Source organism: Pongo pygmaeus, chromosome 7 (genome assembly GCF_028885625.2).
Source record: "Pongo pygmaeus isolate AG05252 chromosome 7, NHGRI_mPonPyg2-v2.0_pri, whole genome shotgun sequence".
Classification (NCBI taxonomy): domain Eukaryota; kingdom Metazoa; phylum Chordata; class Mammalia; order Primates; family Hominidae; genus Pongo; species Pongo pygmaeus.
In genome coordinates, this window is record NC_072380.2 from 100050555 (window position 1) to 100066366 (window position 15812).

The 15812-nt window shown below is 34.3% G+C and overlaps 1 long non-coding RNA gene across 2 annotated transcripts in view; it reads right to left on the reverse strand.

The window, feature by feature from the left end:
• Positions 1-15812, reverse strand: part of LOC134740118 (uncharacterized) — a 54633-nt gene that overhangs the window by 11698 nt on the left and 27123 nt on the right. For both annotated transcript variants that reach the window (XR_010127355.1, XR_010127356.1), the window contains one exon: positions 7439-7509. This is a non-coding gene — a long non-coding RNA (uncharacterized LOC134740118). The remainder of the gene's footprint in view (positions 1-7438; positions 7510-15812) is intronic.

Here is a 15812-nt window from a genome sequence, read left to right on the forward strand (position 1 = left end):
TGCTAGTTCTCCTCTCCCTGAAGGATACCAGTGCCCATTCTTCTGAAAAAGAAGTGCCATTCATCTCCCTTGCAGAATCCTTTTCATTTTATCAATCTAGTCACCTGGGATGCCTTCTATCCTCTATGTGCAGGTCCTTTTAATTTCATGCCTGAACTATTTCAATAGTCTCTTAACTTGTCTCTGATCTCCAGGTTCTTCCCCCTCCCATCTCTCTTGTTCGCTGTTGCCAGACTAATCTTTCTGAAGTGTCCTTCTGACCCTGTCATTCTGCTGCTTAGAAATATTTAAAAAATTTCTAACAAATACAAGAAAAATTCAAAACTGCTTGCTGATACAGCAGACCAGGTCTCACCCTAATATGAACCAGATAGCATTTATTTCTTGAATCTGTTAAATTCCTGGTGCTTTGCATGTATTTGCTCTAATCCTTAGAACAATATGGCAGGACAAGCACCAATTTTACAAGTAGGAAATGGAGAATCAAACAGGTTTGAGGACCGGACAAAATTCAAAAGCTAGAGAAGGTAGGGAAGTTTGAACTCCCATTTGGTTTTGTTCCCTATCAAGTCTGTATTCTTCATTAACACACACTAACTCCCAAACAATTGTGCCCTCACATTATACTGCCTATATATCTCTATTTCATGTGTTTCCAATTATTTGGTTACATGGTGGTATCCACTATCAGACTATGGGTTCCTAGCGTGGAGGGATTACAATATCTTTTTCTTGTCTGCATCTCTTGGCACTTGCCCATAACAAATAGGACACTCAGTAAAGTATATAATAAATTAATGGATCAATTAATAATTAAAGACCCCCCCAAAAAAGACATTAGGAGCAATGTAAGATGGGCTTTGAGGGCCCACTGCAACCTGAGTGCAGTGTGGGTATCTGTATTTTGATGATGGAAAAGACATTAAAAGGTGTGAGAATTGTTTGTGAAAATCTAAATGAGAGACTGAGCACTCAAATCTGTCCCCACATTTCAACTATATTTGTTTCCCTTCTTTCGTATTAACAACCTCTTATACTATAGTAGTTTAGCCTTTTTTTCCCGTATAAAACTAGAAGTCATACATTTTAAAATTACATTACGAGTTTTGCTTCTCCTCATGTTATATTCTGTCCTTAATAATAGTTGTGAAATGTAGTAGAGTTCAATTCCCTGTGGACTTTATATTACCTTGTGACTTCATAGCTTAAGGATGGGTCCTAATTGTAGCTTTGCTTTAGAAAGAAATAATGTCATCTGCCTGTGGAAACACAAATAACTTTTTATTACCCAACTCTGTCACTCAAAGTCTAATCCTGACCATACAGAATACAGTCCAATCCAAGGTCTAATATTTAACTTTCAGTGTGTTGGGGTGGGTAGATGGATGTGGGTGTGTGGGTATGATATCAATTTTATGTGGGTAGCTGAGAAATGATGAGGGCATTAATTTCTGCAATTAGGATTTACAGGCATGTTTACAAATAATAATTTCATATCATAAGTCAAAAAAAACAAAGTTCAACCAAATAAATTTAATTAGTCCAGTGACTCTCAAATTTAAAAAGAATAGCTAGCCCCAAGGGATTTTTCAATCTACCCTCTAATAAAAAGTAAGCTTGGCTGGTGCTTCAAAAATGTACAACTAAATTCCCTCCACCACACACACACACACACACATACACACACACACACACGCACACGCAACGGGATTGCTGTAGTTGAGCAATTTCTTTGCAGAGGTCTATATTTTTACATTTTTAAGTATATTAATTTCTCTTGCAGCAGAGAATTGGCAATACATCTTCTCACTATTCTTTGCCTTTCAGCAGTACAATGATTAGTGGAAAAAGTAAGGCAAAAGTGCCCTTGGAAAACCAATTAATACCAGTTAAGCAGAGAAATGTTGACATTCACCTTAACTCAAAAGCATTTCCCAGGCTTTGTTAACATATTTGATGATAAATAAAGGACAAACAGAGACAAATGTAAAAAATAATCACTTAGTTACAGAAATAACAACACTAGAAGTGAAAGATAGATTCAGTATTTATTGGGACTTAGTAATTCAATTTCAGTCTCCGGAGTTTAGATTATTGATTATTTTCAGTCATAAAGAGTGAATAACTAAAATAAAAAACACCATGAAGCAGTAATGGTTATTTATCATGATTGTAAAAAGTATTTTATTTATTTTATTAGGCACTTTTCCATTCTCTTTATGAGAGGTAGTATATGTCTGCATTGCTACATAACTGGTTTCGGCTGCTAGAAATCTGACAGTTAATTATATATTGCCTGTGTTGTGGTCCAAGGAGAGGTTCCAATACCTACTAGAATCTAGTTTGAAGCAGCTCTATCATGTAGTAAGAGAGAGAGTGCCTCCTTTATGCAAGAAATATGATTGATTTGCCCTATAGACATAGTAAAATTTATCTTTACATTTAAGATATTTCCATTTTAACCCTCTGCAAAGATAATAATTAAAAATTATTTATAAACCACAAATATTTTAAATGTATCAATTAAAAATATTTTCTTGTTACTGGTCTTAAAACTCATATTTTATGGGAGAATAATCTGTCTCATTCTTATTACCTACTCGCAATACAATTCTGTATGTGTATGTTTCAGCAAGGAAAACATTTCTAAATATACCTAATTAAAGTCACCAGTTAAAAAGAAATAAGGAAAATTATTACCAGACATCCTGGGAAAAACAATAATACCACAGCTATTTTATTAAGGTAACTGTATATACATATAACTTTTTATCAAACTCAGACACTCAAGAGCAAAAGGAGATACTATTAATATTAGATTAAACTACATAAAAATTGCTGTAATTATAGGCTAAAATGATCAAATACTCTTGGTGTCATATGGTTAACCTATACTTACAAGGGGACAAAGGGAGAAAATAAAGAATGCCCCAAGCAAATTGGGATATGTACGTACCTTACTTTTCCTTCTGGAACTGTTTTAATTAATGAAGTATGGTACCAATCATATGAGGCTTGGTGTTGCAAATCAACTGCCTACTCTGTGCCCACATGAGAGATGTCTAGTCCATATACAGCACTTCTCCATGCTTACTTTTGATTTATAAATGGTGAACTTACCTACACTTCCTGTCATACTTTTATGTGCTGTCAGTTCCAGCTTAAAGCAAATACACTTTCTTTGCTTGTGGCCTGTTTCTCCCTTTGCCTACCTATTTCTTCTTTTAACATTCCTCTTCCTTCTGCCTGTACCCTCCCACAGTATGCTGTGCCTATCTCAGCCTTCAACTATTCTCTATTAAAATATACATGTTCAGAAGTGGAATTGCTGGATCACATGATCATTCTATTTTAGCTATCCAGGAAACCTCCTTCCTGGTTGATTTTTTTTTTTTTTTAATAATGGCTGTATTATTTTACATCCCCACCAAGAGTGTACAAGTGTTCCCTTTTCTCCACACTCTCACCAACAGTTGTGAACTTTCACCTTTTTTTATGGTAGCCATTCTAATAGTTGAGAAGTGGTATCTTGTGGTTTTAACTTGTAATTCCCTGATGATTAGAGATATTGACTATTTTTTCATATACCTGTTGGCCTTTTGTATTTCTTCTTTGAAATCAGTATGTGGAAGAGATATCTGCAGTCCCATGTTAATTGCAACATTATTTACAATAGCCAAGATTTGGAAACAAACTTAAGTGCCCGTTGAAAGATGAGTGAATTTTTTAAAATGTGTTTTAAATATACATAATTGAATACTACTTAACCTTTTGAAAGAATAAAATTCTGTCATTTCTGACAATATGGATGAATCTAGAGGATGTTATGATAAGTGAAATAAACCAGAAAGAGAAAGACAAATATCACATAATCTCACATATATGTGGAATCTAAAAATTTGAACTCATAAAAGTAGAGATAGTAGAATGGTGGTTGTGAGGGGTGGGCAGGGTAAGGGAAATGCTGGTCAAAGGGTATAAAGTTTCAGTTAGAGAGTAGGAATGCATTCTGGTGATCAGTTGCACAGCACAGTGACTATAGTTAATTATAATAAACTGTATATTTCAAAATTGTTGAAAGAGGGGATTTTAAATGTTCTCACTACAAAGAAATGGTAAATATGGGAGGTGATTAATATACTAATTAAAATAATTTACATAGTCCATGATGTATACATGTATTACAGTATTACATGGTACCTCCTAAATATATACAATTATTACTTGTCAATAAAAATAAAATTAAAAAAAAATACATGTCCACTGGCTGCAAGGACAGGCTAAGTAATTTGCTATATCATCTATTAAACTAATTTGTATAACAATATTAATGAATAATTCAAACCTAATTTGTTGCTTTACTTAGATGAAAAATTTGCATATTAACAAAACTCTTTAGTAGTCTGTAGCAAAGAAGTGATAAGCCCAGTGATGTTAAACATGTTGGCGGGCCAGGTGGTGAGGTATCTTAGAGTGAAAGCATCTTTTTCACTATCTTCAAATAAAATCTTATAGATATTTGACAAACAATAGTCAAATAATGTCAGGCTTATCATTAATTATTACTTTATGCTGTTAACAATATAGTACACAGGGCCAAGTGCAGTGGCTCACGCCTGTAATCCCAGCACTTTGGGAGGCCAAGGAACGTGGATCACGAGGTCAGGAGTTCCAGACCAGCCTGGCCAATATGGTGAAACCCTGTCACTACTAAAACTAGAAAACTTAGCTGGGCATGGTGGCACACACCTGTAGTCCCAGCTACTCAGGAAGCTGAGGCAGAAGAATCGCTTAAACCCAGGAGGCAGAGGTTGCAGTGAGCTCAGACCCTGCCACTGCACTCCAGCCTGGGCAACAGAGTGAGACTCCATCTCAAAAAAACAACAACAACAACAACATAATACACAGATTGGTTATCATCCATGCAACCTAATGATAGAGAGACCCTAAATATTCGTATCACATTCAGGGTGTTTATTTAATACCCCATTACAAATACAACTACTGAAATTAATTTAATATGTTGGATGACTAATTATATTTCTCTTTCCACATCTTAATATAGATGATTTCTAAATCTCATAAATGATTCCCAAGCAGGACTACTTGAAAATGTGAGCCAGAAAATCTCAGTTCCTACAGTATCAAATAAAATGGTATATTAATTTGGTAGGGCTCCCCTAATAAAGATAACAAAGTACCACAGACAGTGTGGCTTAAACAACAGGAATTTATTTTCTTAAAATTCTGGAGGCTAGATGTCAGAAATCAAGGAATTGGCAGGGTAGGTTTCTTCTGAGCCTCTCTCCCTGACTTCCAAATGGCGACCTTCCCACTATGTCTTCACATGGTCTTCCCTCTAAATGTGTCTCTGTCCTAATGTTTTCCTCTTATAAGGACACCAGTCATATTGGATTTGGGCTCACCTTAATGACCTTATTTTAACTTAATTACCTCTTTAAAGACTGTACATCCAAATACAGTCATTCTGAAGTATGGGATACAACAGATGGTATGGGTTCATTGGTAAGGTACTATACCTATTACCAAAGGGTAGGTAGCGTAGTACCTTTGGTAGTAGGTAGGGTAGTACCTTTCCAATGAAAACCATGGTTTGGTTTGAAAATCAATCAGATTTTATTCCTAAACCTAGTTTACAGAAAGAGAAAAACCCACTCAGCAATATTAATAGACATGATTATTTAAAGGCAGAAAGCACCACCAGCCAATTCTCTGTGATTGCAACTAGACAATGTAATTAAGTCATTTTAAAATCACTGTGATATGTAGTCTCAGAAGTTGTTTTTCTGTGAAAAAAAAAAATCCAATAAGCAAGGAGAAATTCTAGATATCCAATGCATTTTCCAATTGATATTTAACTCAGGGCAAAAGATATAACATGATAGGGTACTGGATTTGAATGCTATCTCCATGGCAATGTTAGTTATAATCTGACCTATAGATGACCTAATTTTTAATTTCCTTATCAATAAAATGAGGATAATTGTTTATACTTCAAAAAATTGTTTATAGGAGTTCAAGACCAGCTTGAACAGCATAGCAAGACCTCACCTCAAAAGTATTAAATAACACATAACATTTTTAAAAAGTTGTCTTGAGAATTGAACTAATGAACTAATAGTAGCAGATAGTCAAATAATGCTTGTCTCCTTCTCTTCTTTTTTACATTTAATTTGGGCAATATTCAATTGACCCTTCGTACTGAAAATCAAAACAGCTTTAAGGTACCTCTTTAAAACAAGGCCTTCAGAGAATAAAGATACCCACCTATTGATAACATAGGCCTTGAGATAATCTGGCTCAGCATATACCAAAATAATATCCTGCAATATGGAGAATATAAATGTACTTTATTGTGTCTCCTCTGAAAAACAGAATTCATTGCCCATTTGTATATTTAAAATCTGAGAGGGAAAATTCCAAGGTCAAGATAGGACACACTTTCATACGGATCACCAATAAGGAAATTAAGTAGAATGGGATAATTTGATAAGGTTCCCCCAGAAACCACAAATAAAGGCAATGCTCACACAATCATATAAATTATCCTGGAAGTGGTCTGACCAATAAGAAAAGGGTGTTTATTACATATTGGTAATAAATAAATTATTAACGAATGAACAAGTGAGCCTGCATGGAGCTGTTCTGGTTGTGCTATATGCTTAACACATTCAGTTTCTGAGGAGCTGAGGAAAAGTCCCTAAGATGAAGTGATTAGTGCCCACATCTACCTCTGAGTGTTGATATGAAATTTCATGCCAAGTAAATGTAGCAGGAAGCCCTTTAACTTCATCTCTCCTTTTTGCTTTTACTCTGGATGATCTACTCTGTAATTGCTACAGGGCTGTAAGGGATGTTAGCCAGAAATAAAAATGCAATTTGAGTTAGACTCTAAAATCTGAGTACATGACATTGTCAAGAAAAAAACATTTCCAAAGCAAAGATCACGGTTTGATTACATTTCTATTTATTCATCATCATCCCACATAGTAATTTTTACTTATAAACATTTGAGATATGCCTATTATAGTTACGTAATGTTTCAAATTACACATAATAGGGCCTGAGCTGTGTCTAAATAATCTACTGTAATAAGTTCTCTATTTGCACAATGCTGTACAATAGTTTCATGTAAGGCTTCTTTTTTATTCTTTTGTTTTCTTTAGTTTCAGTAAAGGACAGCTTATAAAAGAACATGTGAGAATTTTGAAACAAAGAAATTCTCTGAGACAAAAAAAGTGCTACTCATTTCAACATAGCAAACAGAACTTCTGTAAGTTGATAAAAAAATCATTCATCCGTTTTAAGTGTGTTTTCAAAACAAGCTTTTGGCCTTTGGTCCCCACAAAACCAAACAAATATAATTCAAGTTTATTTTAACATAATTTTTCTAAATCTAGAAAAATATTTAACTCACTTGTGTGAATATTCCTGAAGCACAGAGGACAGTCCTTTTCTTTCTGAATTCCTAGATTCTAGCAGGGGTGCCTGTAATATAGAGAATGTTCAATGTTTGTTAATTTTTCTTCAATGCTGTGTTAAAAAAATAAATTTTAAGATCATTCATTTAGATTTCCCTCTTAATTTACATAGTTGGATATACACAGTAAATAAACATTAATAATTGCTGGTTTGGGTGTTTAAAAACATTTTTTTAGAGACGGGTGTCTCACTATGTTACCCAGGCTGGATTCAAAATCCTGTGCTCAAGCAATCCTCCCACTTCAGCCTTTCAAGTAACTGGGACTACAAGTGCATACCACCATACCCCACCTACTAATCGTTGATCTTTAAACCATCTCCCAAAGTAGAAAATCCTGCACCAACTCGTGCAGGAGATATTTTCAATAAAGGTTGTTATCCATAAATAGCTAAATGGCCTTTCGATAATTTTTGTAATGAATATACTAGTATGTCTTAAATTTAAATAGTGAAACATTAAGGATCTTTTCCTGTAAAAAATTTTTTAGCTTGCAAGGTTATGTCTTTTATTTGTTCATTTATAACTGAAGCACTCTAAAACAATGTTAATTTCAATGCATTAATTACTTCATGATTTTCTACTTTGGGAGATGGTTCAATTCTCACCTATGCCGCACCAGCATGGCACATGTATACATATGTAACTTACCTGCACGTTGCGCACATGTACCATAGAGCCTAAAGTATAATAATAATAATAATAATAATAATAATAATAAAAAATAAAGAAAAAAAATAAAAAAGAAAAACTAAAAAAAAAAAAAAAAAAAAAAAAAAAAAGAAAATATCTCCTGTCATTCACGCTTCGACTAATCCTAAATCTGGAGAGAAGAAATTACAAATGCCTTCATAATTAAGAGGGAACCCAAATAGGGGAAATATTTTAACATTTAAGTACTAAAAAAATATTTGATTTCAATTGTGCTTCAGCCACTAGCATGGTAAGATAATTGATTAGAAAACAGTGACACACACACAAGATTGATAAAACAGATACTCAAAACCTAGAAAACAAGAAAAATGTTTAGAGATGAATTAATACGTTGTCTCCTTTTGCATTATCCTTATGCTCGTTGATTCTGGGGACAGTAACAGCAAATATTTTTGATCAATTACTTTACACTTTGGGATTCTTCTTTGTTTTTAATTATATTTTGGTATTTTAAGAGAATATCTTGTAACACATTGATTATGAATTCATGCTTTTATCACACAAATATTTGTTAAAAGCTTACCATGTGGCAAGTGCTACTGTATACACCCCATACTTAGTATACACACACACACACACGTACACACATTTAATTTATTGTCTCACATTTGTTCATAAGTGTCTCAGCATCTGTCTTTTTTTTTCTTTCTATTTTTTTTTAAAACAGGGTCTCACTCTGTCCCTTGTGGAGTACAGTGCCATGATCTTAAGCTCACTGCAGCCCTTGACCTCCTGGCTCAAGCAATCCTCCCACCTCAGCCTCCCAAGGAGCTTAGGACCACAGGAGCAAGCCATCACACATGGCTTTTGTCTTATTATTTGTAGAGGCTAGTCTTGCTATGTTGCCCAGGCTGGTCTCAAACTCCTGGCCTCAACCATTCCTCCCACCTCGGTCTCCCAAAGCACTGGGATTACAGGTGTGAGCTACTGTACCCAGCCTGTTTATTTAGTTAGTAACACAACTAAACTACACATTTCTGTAGAGGAGGAAATAATTTTTTATTTCTAGTAATTACTCTTGAGCATATGGGGCTACAATTAAAGGGTGATAATTGTTTAAAATAAAATTACTCAAAGGAAACAGAAATATCTGAATCCCTTGCTCAAGTGATTCCTCACCTCAGTGTGTCAGAGATTATATACTAACAAGTAATAAGGCAAAATACTCTTTATTAACTACCAAGGGTATTGGTTTCAAAAAGTCAAATCCCCTGTAGAACCTCTTTCCTTATAAGTAGGCCTGAAAGGCCAAGACTCAAAGCAGAGCAAATGACTCTGTCTTTGTTTTTACACCAAATCCTAAATGTGAAACCAAAGTCTTAGATCTCTGCGGACATCTAAGAGCAGCCACCTGAGGGAAAGTACTAAAGCAAAGGGAAGCACTAAATACAGGACTAACATTTCCCCAGTGCCTAGACAGGAGTTCCTCCAGGCTGCCTGACCTCGACTTCCCAAAGGCCAGTAAGATAAAGAGAAACGAATGGACAGTTCTCCTTCAGCAGAATTTACTCAGTAAAAATGAGAAACCCCGTAAGGACCATTTATAATGTTGAAACTCCCTCAGCAACCTGCAATCATTAGCAGAGTAGCCAATAACGACTTTAAGTCTTACCAAATCACAGTTATTCTTTGGGAGTGGAGAACAATAGGGAAATAGCAATGGATAAAGAAGAACTTTGAGGTTCTCTTCTGCTAAGTTTCAGTAGCTACAAAATTCATAGTAATAGGGAGAAGACAGCATAAAGTCAGTAAGTAATTTAATCTTTCTTAAAGATTCCTTATATATCCATGATTCTTGGAAATGTATATCACAAGGCTATATCCAAAATATATCAATGTATGTGTGTCTCTAAAATATTTTAGCCAGTCCATACATTTTGACTATCCAATTTCATTCATAAGAGCCCATAAGTAAGAATCCATCATGGTCATTACCAAATGTGAAGTGTTTATGAAGGTGCCATTAACAAACCCCTGTTAGTAATTGCCTGTACAGTTGGTCTTTCTGCCTTTCTGACAATTCCTGGAGTGTAATTTTTCAGCTTCAGCAACTAACTGCCCCTAGAGTTGAGGCTGGGATAAGCACATACACAGATAATATCACCCTGTCCATTCCCACTTTTTAAGATTACAGATATTATAACAACTACATAAAATTATATTTTACATTTATTCTCTCTTGTTTAGTTATTTTTAAAGTAGAAAAAGAGCTTCTTCAGTACCGAGAGCAGTGTCTAGCATATAGTGAGTATACAATTTTTTGAAAGAATAAATGAATCAATAAATGAAATAGACAAGTAAATATGTATAATTCAGCTTAGATTTAACTACATTTAATAAACTCATTTTACAAATACTTCTTGAGTAAATTTGGAAAGTTATCAATCACTACTTAGGCAAACCTCAACGTTGTGTTTATATCTTTTTCTTTCTTTAATTGGCTATAGATTCAGGAATTAAAGTAGTCTCTTGAATAGCCTCTTGTATTTATATTTTATTCGTTTAAAGCCAATTATAATGCTTCTTGTCACTTTCCTAACTGAAACACTCTCTAATCTCTACTTAATTTTATAAGTATTTATCTCCAATATTTAAAGTTCAGAAAAGAATTTCCTTTAATATAATTATTTTTGTTTATAAGGTTCTGTATAGTTTAAACTATGTCATTGAGGAAGGATGCTTAGAAATCATACTGCATTAACAATATCTCATCTCTTGATGGGATATTTATAGGATCAGTAAAATGCTATCATAGTAAACATTCACCCACCACAACTCTCTTCCACCACTCTAACTTCATGCCTCCGATCTGTAAAAATTTATTTAAGACTGACACGGATTTTAATACTTAGATTCTATTGCAAAATGTGACTATGCTCAAAATCTGTGTAAGTGACCTAAAGAAAATAAGTTTTCCTCTCCATCTCTAATTTGAAACACTGCCAATACAATTTGCACCTAGCAAAAGCAGTACAAATATGGATATACACTAGTTTCTCCACACCATTATTTAGGATTTACTAAGTTTATTGTAACTTTAGGATTTTCCTCTTTTAACATTATCACAAAAGAAAAAGAATGCTCTGTATTTAATAATTAGGCAATCTGAATTTCTATAATGAAATCGATATTCATATTTTTCTTAGTGTTTATGACTTCGCCTTGCAAAAACAAATTTATCACATTTTGATAATGTCATAAATATCATATGCAACTTACCATTTTAAATACTAACACTACTTCCAATACCATCAATAATTACTTCCAAACACTATTTATTAGATTTGGGATTTGGTCTCTGAGAAGTATCCTCACATTCTTTTAAGCAAATTTCCATCATTTTCTATTCTATGGCCCAATAGAGCCTACAGTGACAAAGAATATTGTTCATCAGTTTTATTTATGTGAGCTATCAAATTCCAGTGGATTTGGAGATAGTGAGAACTACTATTTCTGAGCATTTAAGTGCTTTGATGACCTTTAAACCATTAGCGTTGAGAAATTTTATTGCCTTCTTGAGGACTTGGTAAGCTTTTCATCAATTTGGTACAGAGCTTACCATTTTGCCCAGTTGCAGTAAGAGTGATTCTTTTCCTGGGCTAAGGATACCAAAACTCATGCAAGTTTATAATGGGTCTCAAACCTGTCCAGGATATTAAACTCAAAACTGATCCAGATTAAATTACAGATTTAATTCTCAAAAATGTCCGAGAGATTAAAACTACCTAATGTTTTACTCTTTCAGAGCATAACAGCTATTGTTAGTTAAAGCTGAGATAAAATAATTAGTGAAAGATTTGCTTAAGTGATGACTGTCTCACATATAAGAATTCCTAAAAAAAAGAGAAAATTGATATGTATAAAAAGCTTAATGTATTAAAAGTACAAAAACAGGTAAACACAGTCCTTTTTAAATATTAATGAACCTATTATAATTAATAGTAGTATTTTATCTTCAAGACAGTCTGACATCTCAAGTCTTTACTTATCTCTTTTTATTTTTATTTTTAAACTGATGACTTTATAAAATGCGAGGAAAGAGAGGCTCCTATTTTTTACTGCAATTCAGTTCTAAAAGGGATAAGGCATATTTTCTGGAAGTTAATGAAGCTAAAAAGACAATGCAAACATACATATCAAAACATGGATGAATCTCACAAACATAGCATTAAGCAAAAAAAGTCAGATGCAAAAGCATATATACTATATGATTTGATTTATCTCAAATTCACATACATGCAAAACTAATCTATGATGTTAGAATCATTATAACAGTTAATCTTGGGAAAGCGGGTAGTGATTTGAAAGGCATATGACGGAGGTTTCCAAGGTACTATTAATGCTCTATTTCTTGACCTGGATGCAAGTTACAAAGGTATGTTCATTTTGTGAAAATTCATTGAACTCTTCATTTGTGATTTGTGCACATTTTTCAGTACCTGTTATGATTAAATACTAATTTTGGATATTTTGTTGAAAATTTAACGGAGAATTTGAAGAAAAATAGGAATACATTTATGGTGTTACTAATCATTTAAAAATGCACAGAAGATACTTAAGAAGTAATTATAGACTTACAGACCATAATATCTTTCCAATATAAGAATTTAGGAAAATCAACAGAATGTTTTTAACTATAGCTTCCTACCCTTCTCCTTCAGTCTTCCTAGTTTTGCCACTGTTTTTGTTTACACTGATATGTCTTTAAGAAGCGACTTATACCTACAGTCAGCTTTGGTTTTCTTCATTACAGTGTACAGAGAAGTGGCTCTGGTTGACAAAATTCTGTCTCCCTGTATCTCTGATCTGACCTTTCTGTCTTCAATTTCTGATCTCCAATTTTCCTAGGAGATCCTGATTTTCTCTATGATCTGAAGAAAAGAAAATTAAATTTTGAAGCCTAATATTAGAAAGCTTTTCTTCCCTAGACTATAAACTGAATTTTTCCCTCTTCCACTGTAGACGGTGGTGACACCATCATATTTTCAGGAGAACACTAACGTTTTCTCTATTACCCTCATGTCCCAATATTGTCCATCAAATTAATGGCAGGTGGCTCAAATAATTGGTTGAACACTTGATGCCTGAACTACTTGCTCAATAAATCTCACTTTTAGTACATTCAGAGTTTCTATTAAAATAAATTACTTCTACATTTACTAAGTACATATCTCAAATAGAAATAGGAGAAGGCGCATGACAGAAACAGTGTAACATCACTAACTTGTCTATCGTTATATTTAAAACAGAACTGAGATGATGAAAAAAATCTTCATCTGTGTTCTAACACAGGGAAATCTGAAACTGTAGTTAAAACACTGAAAAGAATCTGATCAACTGGAAGTCTTCATTACACATACCCATAGACCCTCTTCCTTTACCTTCTGTAAGAGATTTTATTCGACTTCACCCCTCAGGGAGTCAATTGTGCTGTCTGTACTAGTAAAATGACAAGAGAAAATCCAAAGGACACCTTCAGTTTGAAAATAAATCTAAAGGACTAGAACTCACTTCACTAAATGCACATCTGGAAAATGTGTATTATTTCAGTCTCAGCTTCAGTTTCTACTCCTCTGTGAAGCTCTTTTCAATTATCCAGGGGCAGATGGAGTAACTGCTTCCTGGGCTCAATTAGTACCTTCCATGCTACGCATATGTTCTCCGGAACTGTTCATACTATTTCATAATTATTTGTTTCTATGTTTGTCTGAACTTGTGGGGTCTAGATTCAAATAAAATCATGACAATGGATGATTGATCTGTGTATAATCAGTCCACATCAAGTGATTTTTTAAAAAGTTGTTGAATGAATTAATAAATGATAACCAATGTTAGTTTTCAAAAAAAAATCTATCACAGAGATCACGATTTAATGGTATCCAACAGATTATTTAACAAAAAGAATTCAAAGCAAACAAAAAACGTTAAAAATAATCTTTTTCTCTGATCCATTTAGACAATGAATATATTTCCATTTCAGTTAATAAAGAAGTTTATATTTTCAACATTCTAAAAAAAGTGAATGTTTATGTTTAAGTTATTTCCATTTGAAAATCATGTAGACTTGCAGGAAGAGGTTGTCAGCAACGATTGTTCAAGATTTACATGCTCATGACTGCAGGACTGATCAATCCCAGAGATAGTAACGCACTGGAGAGATTACCAGTGCAATGGGACATATATTTTCTAAATATGGTTTCACATCAGGGAAGTAAAACAATTAGATAAATAAAAATATAGATAATTCAATTTTTAAAAAATGAGTACGTCATTGTCTAAAGTCTTCATTAATTTTTATCAAAATGTATTTCCTCTTGAAAATAACTTGATCTTTTGGACTCTAGATTAGAATGAAGGGCAACCAAAGGTCATATTATTCTGTTGAATATGACACAATTGTCCACTTCCTGGCAGCATCTTTTCCTGTTCTTGTCATTTCATTTCCTCCATGCAGCTAGCCAACTGTTCTATACTTTCATAGCTATATTACTTAAAACACACTCCTTTTTAATTCCTTTATAGAGTAACTATTATATTCTCCATAATTCCTTTTGTATATAATATTTGTTATGTGGTCCTCAAAAAGGATATGTTTGTATTAGATATTAACTATTGAATATTAGACATTATTTAGATGTTGTCCTAAAACTCAAGAAATAATAGAAAAGCCTTACATAAAATAAATTTTCTACAATTAAATAAGCAAAGGCCATCCTAAATATGATATTTAGAAGTACTGCACCTCAACTGAATCTAAAATCAGAAAATTGGAGAGGCTTCAAGATGGCTGACTAGAAGAATCCTCCACAAAGACAAACAAAAATAGAGAGTAAATAATCACACTTTGAAAAGATCATCTAAGAGAAAACACTGGCATTCAACAGAGAAGTGACAGGAAACACCTAAAGCAAGGAAGTGGGGGAAAGCAAGGCAGCCTGCTGGCCTGGATCCACTAGGAACACGGAGAGGCTCCCCAATGCAGAAAAAAGAATATATAAGAGACCTTCAGCAGTCCACATTCCCACAATGAACTCCTTCACTCCTAGCCAACACTCAAGGACCCTGAGACTAACATAAGAAGCTGCCTGGAGACCACACAATAGAATTGCTTTAGAAAGAAAGCTCAGGCTGGGTTCCATATACCCTGCAAGTCCTAAGCAGCTACAGCATGGTGCCATTATGAGAACCAAACCTCCACCAAACTCCATTCTACTCTGGGGCCAAACAGCCCTTGCATCCCCACATTTCTGGAGCTCCACTGACATCCCCATCCACGCCACTGCCACACCTGGCTGCTGCTGCCAGGGCCAAAGTATGAGCACTGGCAGCAACCCCACTGGCCCCAGCAGAACAGCTACACATTTTCACATGCCCTAAGAAAAGACTTACCAGTTCACAGTCACTAGCATTGATGGCTGCCACAACAAGGGCCCAAGTGCAAACCACTGGCAGTGACCTTGCTGCCCCCAGTATCAGAACCACTTAACAGCTATAAGCCCTCTGAGGATAGGTTATATTGCCAACAGCTGCCACTTGAGGCCAAAGTACATGCTCTCCAGCCACCTACTTATGGCTGCCGCCACTAAATGTAACCCTG